This window comes from Engystomops pustulosus, chromosome 2, assembly GCF_040894005.1.
Source record: "Engystomops pustulosus chromosome 2, aEngPut4.maternal, whole genome shotgun sequence".
NCBI lineage: Eukaryota > Metazoa > Chordata > Amphibia > Anura > Leptodactylidae > Engystomops > Engystomops pustulosus.
This window is the reverse complement of record NC_092412.1, coordinates 223954747-223960746: the sequence shown is the minus strand read 5'-3', so window position 1 is coordinate 223960746 and position 6000 is coordinate 223954747. Positions and strand designations below refer to the sequence as shown.

The 6000-nt window shown below is 41.5% G+C and overlaps 1 protein-coding gene across 3 annotated transcripts in view; it reads left to right on the top strand.

Moving 5' to 3' along the window:
• Positions 1-65: 65 nt before the first annotated feature.
• Positions 66-6000, top strand: part of FAM222B (family with sequence similarity 222 member B) — a 98987-nt gene continuing 93052 nt past the window's right edge. For all 3 annotated transcript variants that reach the window (XM_072138276.1, XM_072138277.1, XM_072138278.1), the window contains exon 1: positions 66-212. The gene's annotated coding sequence lies outside the window, so the exon portion shown is untranslated. The remainder of the gene's footprint in view (positions 213-6000) is intronic.

The window sequence follows — 6000 nt, the reverse complement described above, 5'->3', positions numbered from 1 at the left end:
GCATGTCACACGTATGATTATATAGGAACTATCCTCCGGCAGTACCCAGCACCGGCCGCTAGGCGCTCCCTGCCCTCTTCTACTATGGAGTTCCCTGACACTACACGTGCTGGCGGCGGTGACGTCACTTCCGGCGTGTGATCCTGAGCCCGGCCCTGCACTGTGCACCGGGGAAGCATCCTCTCCAGGGTTCCGCGGCCGAGGACTCGCAGGTAAGTTACCGGCAGCCGCTGCTCCTCATAGACATGGCCGGGCAGCCGCTTCCCTGCACACTGCAGAACTCACCCTGCATCTAGCACTTATAGCTGGGATATATAGGGGCTGAGCTGTCATTGTATGGATGGTCTGTAGTGCATGGCACTCGCATCCTCTGCTGCTCTGTGCTGGATGGAGAAGGTCATGATTAATTAGATCTGCAAAGAGATCATGTGCAGATCCCCAGCCCTGTGCACCTGCCAGCAGCCTCCACATCCGCAGTGCCTGCTGCCATCCATCACCCTGACACCAGACACTTCTCACTGTGCAGTAACCTTCTTATCAAGAAATGCACATTGTCCCCGAAATCCAGATCCCATATGTGATCACCTGAAAACCCTTATGTCACCAAATGCTGATCCTTGTCATTTTATGGAATGTTGGATTTATTGGAAAGGACCAATCTGGTTCTGTATTCTATGTGACCGTATTTACTGTAATGTCCATCAATGAGAGATGTCCTGGAAGGCTTCTCCGTTTTGATATCCTTATAGTGTTGAAATGACCTTTTGACTATTTTGTGATTTGTCCCACTAAAAGGGTGAGAGATGTAGAAGAAATTGTTCCATAGACAAAGTTTTTATGATGACAAATTACCACCTTCTGCCATGTTAGAAAGTTGTACCTCTTCCAGTGTGTTGTTTGTTTATTAAAGTGTAGAATTGATTATAAGACTTACTGTATAGTTACCCAAAGATGAGATTAGATCCTGTCCCTGTGGTCTTGTAGTCACAGAAAATATCCTATCGTTGGAATTAAAATGACACCTTATTTAAAGGACATTTACCACCAGGATTAAGGATTGTAAACCAAGCACACTGACATACTGATGTGTGCCCCCTCTGGCAGGATCTGCTCTTATTTTAGCTTCTTACTCTCTGGTTTTAGAAATAAAAGGCTTTTATAATAATGCAAATGAGCATGAGGGGCTCTGGCTTCATAGGTTTTTATGGAGTATGGAGCCCCTCAGGCTCATTTGCATGATGTTTAAAGCAAGGGCGTAGGATGCTTAAAGAAGAGTAGATCTTGCCAGAGGGGGCTCACACCGGTATGTCAGTGTCCTTCATCCTAGTGGTAGATATCCTTTAACTACTAACCTCCTCGGGTAAGGTATGAAATGTCATTTCTTATAATTGCATGTTTAGATGGTAAAAATCCCCTCCAAAAGCATATGGAAATGAGCAGGGAAAAGTCATATTTTGCCTAAATCGAGTTTTTGTTGGAGGCAGGATAGTTATTTCAGATGCTCCTATCTTTATATGTATAGTATCTATGAATATTATTCTGGTCATATATATATATATATTAGTGCTTACATTCCCAACAATGTCTTTTAATGTCTGTCTAAATCTCCAGTTCTGTTTCTGTAGCTCGCATTACCACGTGCCTGAATGCTTTCTGAAAAATGAGACTGTTAAAACCAAAATAATTTTACTACGTACTATAGAACTGAAGATGGGGACATTAGAAGTGACAATCTCCCCGCAGCCTCTAAAAGTTTCATATCTCAGGAAAATCTGTCTCTTCTCTGCTTATCTTTATGTGACTTTGGAGGAGATTTATAAGTAAAAGGGTGAGGTTTCACATTAAAGAGGAAAATCTACATTACATGCCTTACCTGAGGGGGCTGATATACTGAGTCTGGCTCCTTGTATATAGTTGTAAACATCCTTTATCTTTCTTGTGATAACTAGCATACACGTAGTTCTTATGCTATTCATTACCACCAAGAGCTATGCTTATGCTTAAAAGGGATGTTCAGGACTACAAAAACATGTCTGCCTTCTTCCTATAACATTTATCAATGCATTCTGTGACTGTATAGAAAAAAAAAAAAGAAAAAAAAATAATCTTTCACTTTAAAGCGGTTATCCGGGGACTTCAAAGATAAACTAAAACGTTCCATTGCCTTAAACGGTTTGTACAATGTTGCCAAGGTATCTCCTAGTGACAGGATAGGGTATGAGAAGCTGATTGAGGAGGGTCCAACTGCTGGGCCCACTGTCGATCATGGGAATGGGATTCACAGCTATCCAGAGTGGCAGAAGTTTCTGCGCACAGCGCTGTGGTATCTCCAGCACTTCTATTCACTGTCTAAGAGAGTGCCAGAGATAGCAGAGCACTGTGCTTGGCAATTTCAGACACTCGCACACTATTCAATGGAGCTGTAGGGCACATGCTCGACCTGCATTTCCATTGATTAGTGAGAATGAGACCCCCAGAAATCCGGATAATGTTATCGTGATCCGCAGGGGTTCCAGCAGTAAAACCCACACCCTCACTGCTTGCTAACTTGGCACAACAAAGTTAGGCCTATCCACAATCTCCTTCAGCTCCATAGAGCATGTGAGACCAGCTGCTCCGGGCATCTTGAGGTGCAACAGGGGTACATCGGACCTCTGTTCTCGTGATCAGAGGGGGTACAACCAGGATGGGGCCCAACTTTCTGCAATGGAACAACCCCTTTAAATGAAGGTGTCCTGTTTGTGCAGCCTGATGTCTGCTCTGCTCATTTAGGGAGACCAGTTCTGTTGTTATTGCCTGTACTACAGGTAGCAGGAGGGACTGCTCATCACATGGATGGCTCTTTCTCTGTGCCTCGGGTACCACTTGGATCACTGCCTCCAGCCCTTCTCCATCCATGTCTAGCTACATGATTGCATGGGGATGGGTTAGAGATGGCACAGAAAAACCAAGTGCCAACTCCTGCAATCAGACACCAAGTTTACCCCAGCTCTCATAAATATCATCTCCTTACATCTGGGTTTGACATCACAGGTCACATAATTCTGACCATGGAGCTTACAATTGCAATGTAACCAGACACTTGCTGTGATGTGACTTATTGACACTTTAAGAAATCAACAGATCCCTCCCTTTCCCCTGGCCACTTGATGGAGACATAATGTCATAGCAGGTGACCCATTGATGTTACTGCCTGCGTCATATAACCACAGACTATAATCTGCAAGCGGAGTATCTGATCATGTATTAGTAATGGCTGTAATGTAGATTTTTTTTTTGGAATATAGTGCGTTCATGTTTCCCTGGATAACCCCTTTAAATCGATAATATATGTCTTGTATAATATTCCCAATAGTCATCATGAATCCTTGTGTATCCTAAAACCTCCAGTAATGACATTGCAATAATGGGCGGAAAATATTGCGGAACGTGCTGTATTTCAGGTCCAGGGACAGGCAGCACACTCTGTCTTAAAGGCAGTTTTAAGTTTCATGGAAAATATTGAATACTTTTTTTATCAAAAAAACTGAATAAAACGTACTGCCAAGAACTAATTAACAGGAATTTGACAAAAGTCTTATTTGTAGAGCTCAGAATGAGATCAATGGTGTTTGTGCACATTGTGGAGGTCTCCGTGCTGTATCATGCTGCAGTCCCACATTATATACGCTCCTGTACTCCTGTCCTGTACATGAAAATCAGATTATGACAGAAGGGACTCTCCTCACACCTTTGTCCTAGTAATCGGCTGTCAGGGTGAATAGACTTATAACCGGGACAAACACTTGAGATACTTTGGTAAATTATACTATGACTATACACATTTTATCTCTTTTTACAATGTATAACAAGTTTATGTAATTATTTGTTCTATAATTTGGCCTAATAATAATAATTCCTTTATATAGTGCAGCATTATATAGAATTTGCCAAATCCCTCCCTGTCCCCAATGGGGCTCACAATCTAATTAACATACCAGTATGCTTTGGAGTGTGGAAAGAAAACGGAGGACCTGGAGGAAACCCACACAAACTACAGAAAAAAAACTATAATGTTTCAGCCAGTCTGAATCCAGCAACAAATCTGAAAACCATGTGCTTATATGTATATGAATGTGACCATATACTCTAATGCTAAACTGTGACAGAGAAAAAAAGGGTTCTCATTAATAGCACATTGTCAAATTGGGTTGGTATATAAAATTAGACTTCTGGGACTAGGGTGAAATCTGTGTATTTGGGTAAGTAATTGGCTTAGTGATAGAAAACAGAGGGTCGTCATTAATGGCACATTCTCAGATTGGGTTGATGTTACCAGTGGAGTGCCACTGGAGTCAGTATTGGGGCCACTTCTTTTTAATATTTTTATTAATGACCTTGTAGTGGCTTTACACAGTAAAGTTTCAATATTTGCTGATAATACTAAGCTCTGTAAAGTAAGTAATACAGAGGAGGATCGTATTGCGTTACAAAGGGAATTGTGGGAGCTGGAGGAATGGGCTGAGAATTGGCTGATGAGGTACTGTAGATAAGTGTAAGGTTATGTACTTGGGCCATTAAAACAAGTGTAATTATGTTCTAAACAGTCAATTACTTGGTAAAACTTCAGAAAAAGACTCGGGGGGGGGGGGGGGATATTGGTGGATAGGAAACTTAGTTTAAGTGACAAGTGCCAAGCATCTTCTAATAAAGCAAATAAAATTATGGGATGTATCAAGAGAGGAATAGATTCTCATGATAAGGACATAGTTTTACCATTCTACAAATCACTGGTCAGACCACACATGGAATATAGTGTATAGATTTGGGCACTAGTGTATTAAAAGGATATAGTAGAACTGGAACGGGTGCGGAAGAGAGCAACCAAGATTATTAGAGGAATGGGGGGACTAGAACACAATGACAGATTGGGGTTTGGTTGTCTTTCATATTCCAGCGCCTGATAAATCTCCCCCTATGATACTGTGAGGCACATCTGCCGAAGTAGTGGAATCGCTGCAAAATTTACCTCAGAAACCATCTGGATTCTCATGCATTTTATGCTGCAGTTTTGCCTCAGCAATGAGGAGTTCAGCGGTTGGATTTGCTAGTTTTTGCACCAGGATCGGCACTAGATAAATGATATTTAGCTGTTCATACATAATCCACAGCAGAAAGGTGGATCTCTTAATGAGATTTGGATAAATCCCATACACTGCTACAGTACTACACTGCAGTTTTTCTGTACAAATGTGAGTGTCCTTATTCAGGCCTACCTCACACACAGCAGCGTATTTTCTTTAAGGAGATTTTTCTTAGGATAGGTGATCAGTATCAGAAAGATGGAGGTCCAACATATAGCATTGATTGTGGCTGTGTCCCTGTTTCATTTCAAAAGATTTGACTCCCATATGTTTATATATGACTTTACACGTTTATTAGACAAGGGGGACGGCAACATCTTATTTCTTCCACCTTGGCTACTATGAGATAATTCAGTGAACCAGATCTGGTTACACAGCACCAACAAAATGAGGTACTTGGTGACAGCTCCTCTTCAACTTGTTTGAGAAGAGATAATGGAAGTCACAAGGGTTAGATGGTCGGCATTCTCTAAATCCAGGGATTGCTCTTTACATAACTGATGCTCCACTCACCCTAGTTTTTGTTTCTCTTCACTTTACCTTGACGGCCTCCTCTTGACATGATGGTGGATTATTTTCTCAGATGTTTTGGGATGGTTTCCAGCAGAAGGCCATGCTTCTAATTCCTTGCACTGTTCTCTATTTTGATGATGAACTTAATTTTATCTTGTTGCAATGTAGAGACAGCAATAATGGAGTCGCCTGACTAACCCCATCTTACATGGTAGCTTTCATGGGTTGTTCTATTATCCTGAGGAGCAAATATATCCAGCATCATACCTGGATATACGTGGATATTACTTGTTCTAAAGTGGGATTCCTACAGAATTTTTATTCCTGTACAAAAAAAAAGTTCTCATTCTGCCATTGAAAAAAA